Below are 16,705 nucleotides of genomic sequence, written 5' to 3'. Positions count from 1 at the left end.
CCCAGAGAATTTTCCTGTGAACTGATATATATGTTTTTTCTGTTTATTTACATGGTGTTGTTCTCCATCTATTTTGCATCTAACACTCCATTTCTCTGTTTATATATATATGCCTACCTTCAGAAATTGTGTTATACCATCCTGATGAAGGGACCTCTATAGTCCCGAAAGCTCGATATGTCATCAAAAAACCTTTTAAGTTAGCCATTAAAAAAGGTATCAACTACTGAGGACTTCTCTCAAAAAATTTCTTTCATTAAAAAAATATAGGAAATTTGGAAAAAATTGCAATTTTCAAAATGTGAAATTCTCTGCTTTTCAGGCAGTTAGTCATACCACCCAAATATATGAATAAATATAATCTACCACATCTCTGCTTTATATTGGCATCATCTTTTGATTTTCTTTTAATTTATTTTGGATCTTAGAAGGCTTACAATTGTAACAGCAATTTTCCAGTTTCACAAGAAAATTCCCCAAACTAATTTTTTAGGGACCACTTCAGTTCTGAAAGGAGTTATAAAGTCCTAAATAATAGAAACCCCTATCAATCCCTCATTTTCAAAACTGCACCCCTCAAATAATTCAAAACAGTATTTGGGATGTTTGTTAACCATTTGAGTATTTCATAAGAATAAAAATAATATGGAAATAAAATTTAGACATTTTATTTTTTTTCACTAATACATTCATTTACACCTAAAATTAACACATTCACAAAGGGTTAAAGGAGAAAACGCATATAGCAGTTTATCATGCAATTTCTCCCGAGCACAGAAATACCCCACATGTGGGTGTAAACTGATTTTGGGCAGATGGCAGTGCATGGAAGGGAAGGAGCGACACTGGGCTTTTGAACAGCAGATTTTGTTAGAATAGTTTTCAGGCGCCATGTCTTATTTGCAGAGCCCCTAGAGTAGCAAAACAATGGAACCCCCCCAAAAAAAGTGACCCCATTTTAGAAAATACACCCCTCACAGAATTCATCAAGGGGTATAGTGAGCATTTTAACCCTACAGCTGTTTCACAGATTTTACTAACATTGGGATGTGTAAATGAAAACTGACTAAAATGTCACTTTATCCCCAAAGTTTTCATTTTCACATTTGTACGTTATTCTGAGTATACCAGTGTCATGTATGTAGCATAAACTGCAGTTTGGGCACACAGCAGGGCGTAGAAGGGAAGGAGCAGTATGTGGCTTTTGGCGTACAGATTTGGATGTTTGGTATCTGGACATCATGTCATATTGAGCCTGTAAGGTACCAGAAAACTGCACTCCTCAAAGAATTTATCAGGGGGTGTAGTGTGTATTAGTATCCCAGATGTGACTGCACAGCGGATGGTGAAGAGGGAATATATACCGTATTTTTCGGACTATAAGACGCAAAATTTGGGGGGAAAAGAAGGGTGCGTCTTATAGTCCGAATGTGGCGCCTGGCACCCGCTGTACTAGAGAGGCGGAAGCCGGAAAGGGATAGACGCCGGGGCCTGAGACATCGCTGTGCTCCTCTGTCCTGCATGAAGCCAGCAGCGGGAGGAGTGATGCTATTCTGCTCGTCCGTCCCCCCGCCGCTGGCTTCATCCAGGGCAGAGGAGCACAGCGATGTCTCAGGCCCGGCACCTGTGCCAGCGTCTATCCCTCCCCGGCATCCGCCTCTCTAGTACAGCGGATGCCGGGTCAGTATCAGCGGCCCCTTCTCCCCCAGGGCCGGTCCCCACCGGCCCCGTACCTGTAGAGTTGCACTGGGTTTTTTTTCAATACAAGGTGATCTAAGCAATAGATATTCCCCAAAATGGTATAACTAAAAAGTACAGCTGGCCCCACAAAAAAAAAAAAACACTCTATGCATCCCCGAACAGCTGCAGGGTCACCTGTCAATGTGGCCTTGCAGCTGTTGCAAAACTACAACTCCCATATATTAAATATTTTACCATTTTTTGCTTCAAAATTTTTTTTCCCTATTTTCCTCCTCTAAAACCTGTGCGTCTTATAGTCCGAAAAATACGATAAGCTGTGTGGAGTACATGTCAAACACCAAATTCCCTACTATGTCCCAGTAGGCCCTATGATTAGGGGAGTCAATCTGGGGGTCACTTCTGGGTTTTTCTACCTCGTAAACTCTAAATCTGGGGTGTCAGCTGATATTCCTTTGCAAAGCTTGTATATTCCCTTCCTGCCGCAGCCAGTTGTATTCTAATAATTTGGCGATTTTGCGGGTTTTTGCCTTCACATTACTAGATGCTATATTTTCTTTATTTTTCTAATGACGTGGCCATACAATGGCTTGTTGTTTGCGGGATGAGATGCATTTTGTAATGACACCACTTTTAGGTGCCGGGGGGGGGGCAGCAACATCACGTAACCCTTTTGATCTTGTCGTCATGATTGATGACGGGGTCGAAAGGGTTAAAACGTCCGGTTGGAGCACAGCTCCGATGGATGTTATAGAGGCGGGTGCTAGTTTTTAGTAACACCTAACGCCTGTCCCCGATCCCGACCAAGGGATGAAGTCCGGCCGGTCTTTAGAGACCAGGACTGGTTAAATCTTGCACAAATGACACTTGGTATGGCTTCGGATGAAACAATTTCAGTACATGTCAACATACTGTTCTAGCCATGCTAGGATCATTTTTGTTTGCTTTTTGCAAATCTTACCACTTGATAGGCAAAAAATAATATGATGGGCCTTGTTCTTTTCTTCATCTTCTCTAGTAAAATGAAAGCTAAGCTCTTAAGGTTGTTATAGGCAAAAGAGAGAGAGTTTTGATGAATGAGACCCAATAAGGGTATGTTCACGGAATTTGGTGCAGATTTGGGGACGGATTTCAGATTCTGCCTGGAAACCGCCTACCATTATTTTAAATGGGAGGCAGAGATCGCAGCAGGATGCAGAAAAAAGAAGTGTCCTAATCGATTTTGTCATGGATTCCACGGCTGATTCAGCAACACAGTCCACAGCTCAAGACTCCCTGCTGACTAGGTCCATTCATCTGGGCCTAATCAGCAGTGGAGAGCCATGACGGAATGCTGGTACCATGCATCAGTATCCTGTCCTCACTAGACCACGGGTGAAAATGCTGGCAGCGGAAAATGAAGAGGAATTCCTCTTCATTTTCCATCGTGTGAACATACCCTTAGTATTAACCTGAAGAAAAGATACAATGCGAATAGTGCTGTATTATGTTCCTTTCCCATAAGTTCATGCCCCTTTTAAAACACAACAGCATAGCATCCTACTGTTTTGAGAAGCAGCTGCTTGACATTGTGAGTACATATAGTATACACATCTAAATGTATAACTTTATGTACCGCGCCTTGTAAATATTCATAACCCTTGAACTTTTTCACATTTTGTCACCTTACAACCCCAAATTTAAATGTATTTTATTGAGATTTTAAGTGGTAGACCAACACAAAATTGCTCATAATTGTGAAGTGAAAATGATACATGGTTTTCAAAATTTTAATCAAATAAAAATCTGAAAAGCGTGACGTGCAAAAGTATTCATCACCTCTATATCAATACATTGTAGAGCCACCTTTTGTAGCAATTACAGCTGCAAGTCTTTTGGGCATCTAGAGACTGAGATTTTTGCCAATTTTTCTTTGCAAAATAGCTCAAGCTCAGCCAGATTGGATGGAAAGCGTCTGTGAACTGCATTTTTCATGTCTTGCCACAGATGGGATTTAGGTCTGGACTTTGACTGGGCCATTCTAACACATGAATATTCTTTGATCTATACCATTCAACTGGCTGTATGTTTAGGGTCATTGCCTTGCTGAAAGGTGAATTTCCTTCTCAGTCTTAAGTCTTTTGCAGTCTCCAACAGGTTTTCTTCCATGATTGCCCTGTATTTAGCTCCATCCATGTTCCCATCAACTCTGAACAGCTTTCCTGTCCTTGCTGAAAAAATCCTCCCCACAGCATGATGCTGCCACCACCACGTTTCACATTGGGGATGATGTGTGCACAGGGGTGAGCAGTATTACTTTTCCACCACACATAGAGCTTCACATTTAGGCCAAAAAGTACAACTTTGACATCATCTGTCTAGAGCAGGGTGCTCACACTTTGTCAGCATGTGAGCTACTTCTTTAAATGACCAAGCCCTAAGATCGACTACCCACTTCTTGTGGGTGGGGCCGGGGTGGGCCTGTAGGCGGGGCGGGCCGTATCTGTGGGCGTGGCGGATCGTGAGAGGTGGCCGCCCAGGCATCCCAGCTGTCTGCTTCTTCACAGCGCTGGCTGAGAGTTATCTCTGGACACTGGCAGGCTGGGGCTGCAGCAGCCCCGTCTGTCAGTGTCCGTAGATGACTCTCAGCCTGCACTGTGAAGAAGCAGCACCCCAGCCCCCTCCATCCCTAAGAGCGGCCTGCAAGTGCTTGTTCACAGCGCAGGCTGAGAGTCATCCACGGACACTGGCAGGCTGGGGCTGCCGCAGCCCCAGCCTGCCAGTGTCCAGAGATAACTCTCAGCCTGTGCTGTGAAGAAGCAGACAGCGGGGATGCCTGGCTGCATCCCGCGATCGACCCATATGTCCATTGCGATTGACCGGTAGATTGCGATCGACGTATTGGGCACCCCTGTTCTAAAGCACCTTCTTTCACATTTTTGCTGTGTCCCCTTGTGGCAAAGATCACTTCTTATGTCTTTCATTTAACAATGGTTTTCTTCTTGCCACTCTTCCATAAAGGCCAGATTTGTGAAGTGCACAACTTATAGTTGTCCTGTGGACAGATTCTCCCGCCTGAGCTGTGGATTTCTGCAGCTCCCCCAGATAGTCGATGGGTCTCTTCGCTGCTTCTCTCACCAGTGCTCTCCTTGCTCGATCTGTTAGTTTAGATGGACGGCAATGTCTTCATTGGTTTTTAGCTGTATCATACTTTTTCCAGTTTTGGATGATGGATTGAATAGTGCTCCTTGGGATGTTCAAAGCTTGGGATGTGTTTTTATAACCTAACCTTGCTTTAAACTTCACAACTTTATCTCTGACCTGTTTGGTGAGTTCCTCGGTCTTGATGATGCTGTTTGTTCACTAGAGTTCTCTAATAAACCACTTAGGCCTGCACAGAACAGTTGTATTTATACTGTGACTAAATTACACACAGCTGGACTCTATTAACTAATGAAGTGACCTCTGAAGGCAATCGATTGTACTGAATATTATGAATGCCTAAACTGTCACTGGAGAAAAGTTATCAGGCTCGCACTCAAGAATTTTGGCAATAAAAGTGCTAATTACTGCGATCAGTGCCCACACCAATTGCGTGCATTAAAGGGATCCTATTATACAAATGCTTTTTTTTTCTGAGTAACACGTCGGAAAAGCCTTTCTTAAGGCTATTCTTCTCCTACCTTTCGTTGTCTTCTCTGTGCTGCCATCCGCCTGAAATCCCGTTTTTTGTTGGTATGCAAATGTGTTCTCTCGCAGCACTGGGGGCGGGCCCCAGTGCTCAAACAGCACTGGGGGCATCCCCAATGCTGCGAGAGAACTCTCTCCAGCACCGCCTCCATCTTCTTCAGGAACGTCCTCTTTTCCCTCTTCTTCCGGCGCAGGTTTCAGACTTCTAAGCCTCGGGCAGAGCAGACTGCGCATGCCCACAGGCCACGAGAAAATAGCTGTGTAAGCGGCCAAAAATATATAAAAAAAATAAAGAGTATTAAAAATTCAACCCCCCCCCCCCTTTCCCTAGAACACATATAAAAGTACTTAAATACTGTGAAACACAGACACATTAAGTATCCCTGTGTCCAAAAACGCCCACTCTACAAATCTCAAAAAAAAAATTTCGGGTACGGTAAACGTTGTAGTGGGAAATAGAGTCAAACCGCCGTTTTTACAGTTTTGCCTTTGCTAAAAATTTGAATAAAAGCACGCCGCTCATTTAAACCTGTACACGCAAGTGCTTCAAAACACATCCCATTCACTTCAATGGAAGCACGCGTGAAGCCGGCTTTACGTGCGCTCCCATTGAAGTCAATGGGATGTGTTTTGAAACGCTCGCGTGTACGGGTATAAATGAGTGGCGCGCTTACGCCGTGTAAAGGGGCCCAAAAAGTAATCAAAGCAATAGCAATTCCCCAAAATGGAATAACTAAAAGTACACTTGGTTCTGGGTGTCAGAATATGGCAACTTTTATAGAAAAAAATTTTTGGCAAAGTTTTGGATTTTTGTTAAGGGGTTAAAATGTAAATAAAACCATAAAAATTTGGTATCCTCGGTATCGATCCGAAACATAGAATATAGGTAACATGTCATTTCGGCTGCACACTGTAAAAACGAAGCCGGTAGGAAAGTCGCACAAATGCACTTTTTCTTCAAATCCACCCCATTCTGATTTTTTTTTCAGCTTCCCAGTACATTGTACAGAATAATTAGCATCATGAAGAAAAATTAAAAAGTTATAGGGTTTGGAATGGGGGAGTGAAAAACGAAAAATGCCAGCGGCAGGAAGGGTTTAAAGAGGACCTTTCATGTCCTCAGAGATGAGCTGTATTACATACCGAAAGCCGAAGCATTACCTTATAGAACCGAGGCAAGGTGGGAGGGAGACATTCTTCACCAATTTAATCAAGGGGACATGATCTTTGCTTGATCCATTAAAGTGATTTCCCAGGAATCTGGCAAATTCCAGATGGGACCTGGGGTAGTTATAACATTAAACAAAAACAACAACAAAAAAATAGAGTACCCAAGCGTTTTGGCATCTACTGCCGCAGTCCATTCTGTCATGCACTGTGCCTTGTCACCAGAAGCCCTGCTCCCCACGTCACTGCTAAAGACAATCTGCTGCCTCAGTGGTCATATAACGTAGAGAATGATGTCATTCACATATGTCACCAGTCCCTCTCCAGGATCCATTGAGGCCATTAATTGGCTTCAGCAGTTATGTTGGGCACAAGGACTTTCAGGGTCCAAGGCATAGCACATGACAGAACAGACTGTGGCAGCGGACACTGGAGCACAGGTGAGTATGCTTTTTTTTTTTTTTTTTAATGTTGCACCTATCCCAGGTCCCTCCAGAGTTTTTAAAAGTTCCTGGAAAAAGTTTAATAATGCACATCTATTCACAATATCAAAAAGCAATATTTTTAGAGAGCATAGGGACTTCCCCTCTAAAAGCAAGACACTTGGGGAGTACAACCTTTTTGGCTTATCAGTGGAAACATTTGCAAAGCTCACTCCATTTCTGAAATATGAGTGAACACAGCCGTGATTGGTTTGTCAAGTAAATCCACACCAGATTTACTAAATGCAATTTTAAAAAAAAATCATAAATCATAAAAATTGTTGCGATTTCACTCCAGTAAGGGGGCTTCCTGGTGTTTTTAAAACCGATTCATTTGAATGGGTTTTTAAAGCACACCACCGATGTCCGATGTCCTATCTGCGGGGAAACAGTTTTTTCTGCTCAAAGTCAGACATCCAGGACTTTGTGTCCGTCCCCAAAAAAAATGGTTTCCCCGCGGAGAGGCTGCATACGGACACCAGCGGCTTGCATAAAAAAAAAAACATTCAAATGAATGGGTTTTAAAATTGACTGCCGGAAAGCCGTTCCCTATCCAGTTTTCCCGAGAAATAGGACTTAGACCCGGCGGGCGGACACAGGCACAAGTGTAAACGCCTCCATGCTTTCTTCAGGACTAGAGATGAGTGAGTACTCTTCGGATCAGCCGATCCGAACAGCACGCTCGCAATGAAATGAATGGAAGCACCTGGTACTTCCGCTTTGACGCCGGCCGGCTGCTTAACCCCCCGCGTGCCGGCTACGTCCATTCATTTCAATGCGTGCGTGCGTGGATCAGCCGATCCGAACAGTACTCGCTCATCTCTATTCAGTGCCCCTTCACACGGGGTAAGCGCTCGGCTCACTCCGAGCCGTACATACAAGCGCTTCTAAACACTTCCCATTCACTTCAATGGGAGCGCACGTAAAGCCGGCTTTACGAGTGCTCCCATTGAAGTGAATGGGAAGTGTTTAGAAGCGCTCGCGTGTACGGCTCGGAATGAGCCGAGCGCTTATGCCATGTGAAGGGGCCCTCAGTGTGAAAGCCATGTCTATCACAGCTAGGACATTAACCCTTTATTTCCTTCTGCCACATACCTGTGTATTATCTGGGATCCAGTGGCGTAACTAGGAATGGCGGGGCCCCGTGGTGAACTTTTGACATGGGGCTTCCCCAAACCGACGCCGAAGACCTCAACCGACCCCCTCCTCAGAACTTTATTATGTCCCTTAGTAAGCCCTGCACACAGTATTAACACCAATAGTGTCCCCTGCACACAGTATTAACCCCAATAGTGTCCCCTGCACACAGTATTAACCCCAATAGTGTCCCCTGCACACAGCATTAACCCCAGTAGTGTCCCCTGCACACAGCATTAACCCCAATAGTGTCCCCTGCACACAGCATTAACCCCAATAGTGTCCCCTGCACACAGCATTAACCCCAATAGTGTCACCTGCACACAGTATTAACCCCAATAGTGTCCCCTGCACACAGTATTAACCCCAATAGTGTCCCCTGCACACAGTATTAACCCCAATAGTGTCCCCTGCACACAGTATTAACCCCAATAGTGTCCCCTGCACACAGTATTAACCCCAATAGTGTCCCCTGCACACAGTATTAACCCCAATAGTGTCCCCTGCACACAGTATTAACCCCAATAGTGTCCCCTGCACACAGTATTAACCCCAATAGTGACCCCTGCACACAGAATTAACCCCAATAGTGGCCCCTGCACACAGAATTAACCCCAATAGTGGCCCCTGCACACATAGTATTAACCCCAATAGTGTCCCCTGCACACAGAATTAACCCCAATAGTGTCCCCTGCACACAGTATTAACCCCAATAGTGACCCCTGCACACAGTATTATGTCCCACTGTGGACATCCATAAACAATTATTATACTCTGGGGTCTTTTCAGACCCCAGAGTATAATAATCGGAGACCCGGGGGAATAAAAACATTTTTAAAAAACCCAGTTGCTTACCTGTGCCCGGCTCCTAGGCTGTCGGCTGCCGCTCTTGTCCTGCATTAATGACGTCGGACGTCACATGACCCGGGAAGTAGACCCGGGTCATGTGACGTCAGACACGAATGAGGGAGGCCGGAGGCAGGATCGTGGAGAGGTAAGTAACAGTGTTTGTTATGTTCCTTACGTCTCCCGGTCCGCTGATCATTATACTCGGGGGTCTGCAAAGACCCCCGAGTATAATGATAGTGTTTGTGGGGCCCACGGTGTCACTTACCGATCCCGGCCCAGCCAGGATCGGCAAGTGAATGGGGCCCGTAACGGACTATTTAAAAAAAACAAAAAAAACCCGCAGCGGTAGCGGCTGTCACCGGGCCCCCTAATGGCCTGGGCCCTGTGGCAGCTGCTACCACGGTAGTTACGCCCCTGCTGGGATCCTATTCCTGTATGTTTTGTGACCTGAGTTTATTAAAGGGATTCTACCATTAAAACTCTTTTTTTTCTAGGTAACACGTCAGAATAGCCTTTAGAAAGGCTATTCGTCTCTACCTTTGGAAGTGATCTCCGCGGCGCCATTCGAAATACCGGTTTGTACTGGTATGCTAATTAGTTCTCTCGCAGCGATGGGGGTGTCCCCATTGCTGCTCGAGAACCGACTCCAGCGCCGCCTCTGTCTTCTTCTGCATCCTCCCCTTTCTTCTTCGGCTTGACGTCGGACGCCTGCGCAGTACGCTCTGTTCGGCAAACTTTGCCGAACGTACTGCGCATGCCCGCGACCATAGTGCCGACACCGCAAGTTCGCCGAACAGAGCGTACTGCGCAGGTGTCCGATGTCAAGCCGAAGAAGGAAAGGGAGGATGCAGAAGAAGACAGAGGCGGCGCTGGAGTCGGTTTTCGAGCAGCAATGGGGACACCCCCATCGCATTTCCTGCGCTGGGGCCCGCCCCCATCGCTGCGAGAGAACTAATTAGCATACCGGTACAAACCGGTATTTCGAACGAACGTCGAAGGTAAGAGACGAATAGCCTTTCTAAAGGCTATTCCTACGTGTTACCTAGAAAAAAAAGAGTTTCAATGGTAGAATCCCTTTAACAAAATAAAGGGGTCGAGGTCGGTAACACACAGGGAGAGACACAGATGCACCACCATCCTCCCAGGCTGCATAGTATACTAACAAGGCTCTGCTACATAAACGTCACCTGCAGCAGACACCAGGAGCCACTGCAGCTACAGCCTAAGGGGGGAGGGGAACCTGGATGTACGGACTGATACTTCTCCACTCAGGACAACAGTAAACTTGCTATACTAGAGGGCCATAGCTGAAGGTCTGAGAACCCTTGCTCTGTCTGCACTATTGATGTGAGCCTCCCTCCCCCTCCCTTTACATCTGGCACACATAGACAGTGTCCTTTGGGACTAACTGACAACACTTCCACTGGTGAAGGGGTTAATGCAGTGTGTAAGGGAACTCTTCTGCTCTCTGAACCCCTTGCTCTACCTGCTGCCTGGCCTCCCTGCATTGCCTGAAGTGGAGACACCTCACCCCCCCCTGCTGTTTTGGCTCCCATCCTGACACTTTCTGCTGGGACATTCTGCTAACTCTGTGAGTACTCCCTACTGTTTTTTGGACTTTCTTACCCTCTTCAGAGACCTTTCTAGCAGGGAATTTTTTTTTTTTTTTTGTTGTCGTGCACTGCAGTGGTGTGAAGGGAGTGCTGAGCCCCTACTCCACCATCAGGGGGGGCTCCTCACCTTCCTCCACTTGCTGTGTGTTCCACGTTCTGCAGTATATCCCCACGGAACTAGCACTTCTCCCATTGCTCCTTTTGCACCTCATGGGTACCAGGTTTGATTATGGACCTGTGTGACCGCCTCATGTAAGGCCTGGTGATACTGCGAGTGTACCTTCCTTACCTTCTATGGTCGCTTCTCATTGTGATATGTCCAGAAGACGTCCTAACACCTCTACTGCTCCTTCCCGCACGCCGAGTCGCTCTCTTACTCACTCACCGTCAATCTCTACCTTCCTGTCCCGATCTGGAACCTCGGCTACTGGGTCTGGCACTGATGACATGGCTCCTCCATCTCCTCCGCTTCGCCAATCGCAGCCACCTCCTTCACTGTCTGCCACCCTCCCTGGACATGACGTGCAATCCATGGATTCGGCCTCCCTGCCCTGCTCGGCAGCCCATATTGCCTCTGCGGACTTTCAGCTACTTCGGGACCTTATTCAAGCTCTGCCCACTAAACAGGACCTGGATGCTGTAGTTTCCCGAATGGAACAATCCCAGGCACAGGCCCTCGGTGCGATCCAGTCTGATGTGTCTCAACTTACTACTAGGGCTGACGCTCTGCCCACAGGACAGTGTTAATATCCTTTTATGTTGAGTGGTCTTGGACTTGTTTCGCGGTTGGTGGACATTTTCACTATGTTTATTTTGTTTTGTGACTACTCTGTTCCTCTTGATCCTGTTCCTGCTGGGCTTTATAGATGGCCCTTGTTGTTGGTATTGCTGTGTTTTTATACAATGTTGTTATTTGGACCTTAGAGTCAGTTTGTAGCCCTGTGCTTCCTATCCCTTTACACTTTGTTGGGGGTGGGGACATAGGGTCTTCCTTACCAGGTACACTCGTGGTGCTTGCGGGCCCACTTCTCCCCCCATCTTTTCTTACTCCCTCACTCCTTCCTGTCTGTTGTTGTGCCCCTGGCCCATTTGTCTAGGGGTAGTTAGATTTGTTCTACTCTTGGTTCTTTTTCCCTTTCCTTTCTCCCCCCCCCCCTCATTCTTTACTGCTCTCCTTCCTCTACTCTGTTACTTTTCTCTCTTTTTTTTTTCTTTCCCTCCCCTTTACCCTCTTCAATTCTTCGCCCTCTCCCCTTCCTCCCCCCCCCTTTTTTTTTTTTTTCTCTCTCTGCTCCTAGGGTGTGAGCTGGGAAAGCCCGTCTCCCTCCATGCCTCCGCTTGATCGCCTTTCCTCCATCGCTGTGGGCTCCCTCAATGTGAGAGGCCTTCATAGTCCAGAGAAGCGCTCCGTACTCTTCAATCTGCTCAAAGGTAAGCGCCTTCATGTTGTGTTTTTGCAGGAAACTCACCATTGCTCTACCAAGCCATACAAGTTGACTAATGCTTGGTTTCCTCATGCATATCATAGCTCTTCTCCTGACCCGAAATCCAGAGGGACTAGTATCTTGATTTCTCGCTCCCTGCCTTGGGAACATTTGGAGACTCGCACTGATTCTGAGGGGAGACTTGTTATGGTCAAGGGTCGTATCTCCTCTCAGCTTTTTACTTTTGCCTCTTTGTATTTGCCTAACTCGGGACAGGGTCGTGCCCTTAGTTCTTACTTAGGGCTGTTGGACGGCTTTGTGGAGGGCTTCCTGGTGGCGGGGGGTGATCTTAATCTGGTCCTAGACCCTTCATTGGACTCTTCTGCTGGCGTCTCTTCTCACCCTTACTCGCTCATCAGGAGGATTAAGAGGGACCTTCATTCCCACCAGCTTTTGGACTCCTGGAGGTTACTCCACCCATTGGATAGGGATTACTCCTATTACTCTCCGGTCCATCACCGATATTCTCGTATCGACTACCTCTTTATCCGTCACCAACATCTCCACTCTTTGTTGGCTGCGGAAGTCGATAACATTACTTTCTCCGACCATGCTTTGGTTACTTTGTCTGTTTCCTTGTCCTCTCCTATTCCCTTCCAGCGTCAGTGGAAACTTAACGCATCACTTCTTGATGACGTAACCATCCTGGATGACATTAAGACCCGTTTGGGGGAATACTTTGAGAGGGAGGAATTGTCGGGGATTGCTCCTCCAATGGTGTGGGAGGCTCACAAATGTTTTATCCGGGGTATCCTGTTGCAACATGGTTCCCGCTTAAACAAGGAACGCCGGGCTTGTATTGAATCTCTGCTGCAGCGGATCCGCTCATTGGAACTTCTTCATAAACGCCAAATCACTCCTGATGTTTATTCCCAGCTTGCCAGCGCCCGAGAGGAATTGCGTACGCTCGTCACTGATAGGGTGAAGGGTACTCTAGCTAAATGCAGACGTCATTTTTATGAGTTTGGAAATAAGAGCGGGCGTTCACTAGCTAGGGCCCTTCGGGTTCAGCAGTCCTCCACCTACGTTCCATGCATCAATTCCACCCAGGGTACTCGATTACACATGCCCCTTGATATTGCAGCTGCCTTTCGGGACTACTATGCCTCTTTGTATTCTGTAAACTCTGGCCCTTCTCCTCTCCCTGAAGCGGAGTTCCGAGATCGCATTCGTTCTTATCTCTCCTCCTCTGGTCTCCCGTCGTTGTCTCTAGAGGAATTGACGGCCTTGGAATCTCCTATTGTTGAAGAGGAAATTTCTTTAGCTATCTCCAGTATGGCAACGGGTAAGGCCCCAGGCCCAGACGGCCTTACCTTGGTATACTATAAGAAACTTGGCCCTGAACTCCGCCCCAGACTGTTGAAAGTTTTCAATTCTCTCACCGATGGCTCGGCCCTTTGTCGTGACTCCCTGTGTGCTCACATAGCGGTTATCCCCAAACCCGGAAAGGACCCTCTTCTGTGCTCTAACTACCGCCCCATTTCGCTAATCAATGTTGACCTAAAATTTTTAGCCAAGATCCTTGCGACGCGTTTATCGCCCTTGTTAGGAAATATTGTTCACGCGGATCAAGCTGGATTTTTACCCGGCCGTGAGGCTCGAGATAATACTACCAAAGCTATCAACCTCATGTATGGGGCTAAACAATCGGGCTCTCCTCTCATGCTTCTGTCAACTGACGCTGAGAAAGCCTTCGACAGGGTCAACTGGCGGTTCATGGAAGAGACCCTGTTACATATTGGTCTTGGAAATCGCATGATGAGTTGGATCATGGCTCTATACTCTCTCCCTACAGCGATGGTTAGGGTGAACGGTTTATTGTCCCAGTCCTTCCCTATCCGAAATGGCACTAGGCAAGGATGCCCCCTCTCGCCTCTCATTTTCGTCCTGACTCTTGAACCCTTCCTCCGCCAGGTTCGAGCCGACCCGAACATCTCAGGCGCTGCTCATTCTTCCTGTTTATACAAAGTGGCGGCTTATGCAGACGACTTGCTATTTTTTCTTTCCTCCCCTCATGTTTCTCTTCCAGCTCTGATGTCTGCCTTTCAGGTTTACTCGACCCTTTCGAATTTTAAAATCAACTTTTCGAAATCAGAAGCCCTTAATGTGACCCTTTCCTCCTCGGCGGCCACCTCCTTGAGTCAATCTTTCCCTTTTCATTGGGCCCCCACTTCTCTCAAATATTTGGGGGTTTATCTTACTCCGGACCCGAAAGATCTCTTTCGTTGCAACTTCCCCCCACTTCTGGCGTCTATCAGGGCTGATTGTACTCGATGGTCCGCTGGAGCCTTTACTTGGTTCGGGAGATGCGCGATTTTTAAAATGAACATTCTCCCTCGTCTTCTCTACTTGATGCAGGCGCTTCCCATTCACATCCCTCTGTCTTTTCTTAGATCCCTCACTTCCGTCCAATTGAAGTTCATCTGGTCGGGCAGACCCGCCCGAGTGAGCAAGGCTTTTCTCTTTCGTCCCAAGAGTTGCGGTGGTTTATCGCTTCCGGACCTGAAGTCCTATTACTTGGCTACCCACCTGACTCGTGTCGTGGACTGGTGTAGGCATGCTGTTTCTAAACCTTGGGTCTACATCGAACAGGCATTCTCTCCGATCCCTTTGCAGGTTGCCCCATGGCTGGACTCCTCCTCATTGTCATCTCTCTTTTCTCACCCTACCCTTGGTCCCACGCTTCGGATTTGCTCCAGGGGCCTTGTTCGCTCCACTCTCCTCCCTAAGGATTCCGCTCTTTTCCCAGTGCTGGGCAATCCTGCCTTTCCACCTGGAATGTTTGACCGAGTTTTTCGTAATTGGCGCCGTCATGGGATTTTCCGTACCTGTCACTTCCAGGACGCTGGGGGATGGACTACACTTCTGAATTCCCAGGCCCCTCCCGAGCTGCCCCCTTTGGATGCTTGGTGGGGGATGCAACTTCGTCACTTTTTACATTCTCTCCCTGCTCCTGCAGAGTTCCGCGTCGAACCTACCCCCTTGGAGAAGATTTTTGTTGGTGCTGGCCCCCTTCGCCACTCCCTCTCGCTCACTTACCGGATCCTGGTTGAACCTCCGGAGGACTTTGTTCCGCCGTTCTTGTTGAAATGGGAATCTGACTTATCCCTTTCCCTCTCTCAGGAACAGCGTAGGCGCATTTTTCGCCTTTCTCATACTGCTTCCATCAGCTCTCGCCACCAGGAGGCCAGCTACAAAATCTTGTCCCGATGGTATAGGGTTCCTACGAGACTCCATGCTATGTTTCCTCAGGTCTCCCCATTATGTTGGCGCTGTGGCGACGAGGAAGGCACGCTGCTACACATTTTTTGGTCCTGTCCTGCCCTTTCGTCCTTCTGGGAGGGGGTCAAGCGGATAACCCTCCAGCTTACTGAAACTTCTCACCATTTGGGCCCTGCCCTGTTCCTCCTTAATCATTGTGAGTCTTCTGTAAAGGTCTTTAAGCGTTCCCTACTTAGATTCCTGATCCTCGCTGCCCGGGCTTGTATCCCCCTTTTTTGGAAACGAGTGGATCCTCCTCCTCTCTCCCTCTGGATTTCGAAGGTCAACAAAATAATGCGCATGGAAAATCTCACGTCTTTCCTGCATGGCACGACTGAGGCGTACATCAAAACCTGGTTCTACTGGTTCAGGTTTCAACAGTCTGCAGAGTACCGGACGCTCCTGGGCTCTGACCCCTCCTCTGATTGATACTCTTGTTGTTCGTCTCAGGTATTTGACCAATGGTTGCTCCCGAGCCCTTCCCAACTGGCTGTGGTATGGATGACCTGGCGAGCGCTCTCACTGGTTTCCTGACTGCTCACACTCACCCCTACCTACCCTTTCACCCCCCACATTTAGTCCTCTCCCCCACTCATCTGTCCCACTAACCCCTCCCTCCCCCCCCCCCCTTTTTTTCCTTTTTTTCTATGTTGCTTTCTTTGTCTTTAATTTTTTTTTTTATTTTTTTTTTTTTTTTATTTTATTCTTCTGATTGTATTTTGTGTTGCACTGTGTGCTTTTTCTGTTCGCAGGGCGGGTGTTCGCCTTGTAACTTGTAATTGTTTTTTCTTTTCTTATTGTTTAAAAAAATTTTCAATAAAAATTTGAGTTATAAAAAAAAAAATAAATAAATAAAGGGGTCCATGGAGGGCACAGCGCGTACACGGATACCAGTCATGTGCCGTCCATGACGTTTTCTCACAGACCCATAGATACACACGCTCGTGCTCATGTAGCCTATAGGGGGTAGCATAAAAAGTTTAATGACAAAATATGACTGAAAATGTGCCGCACTTGTTATACACTGTCCAAAAAAAAAATTAAAAAAATTGGGGTAAAAAAAAAAAAAATGATTTTAAACATTCCTCTCAATGTATACTTGGGATTTATGGACACCATTCAGTACTACTCTGCTAAGGAGGGGGCAGAAAGATTTTGGTCTCCTCTCAGAAGGCAGTGAGGAGATCTGACAGGCTCCATATTGGCTCAGACTACACTCCAGCTGTATACATATATACAGGTGCTTGTACAGTTCCACAAGCATACATGTCTATAACACACAGAAAAGTCCCAGCACAGGACCGCTGTTGGTTTTCTACGCTAGTATATCATGTAGAGCCGATTC

The sequence above is a fragment of the Leptodactylus fuscus genome, chromosome 7 (genome assembly GCF_031893055.1).
Source record: "Leptodactylus fuscus isolate aLepFus1 chromosome 7, aLepFus1.hap2, whole genome shotgun sequence".
Lineage (NCBI taxonomy): Eukaryota > Metazoa > Chordata > Amphibia > Anura > Leptodactylidae > Leptodactylus > Leptodactylus fuscus.
Note: the sequence above shows the minus strand (reverse complement) of the source record.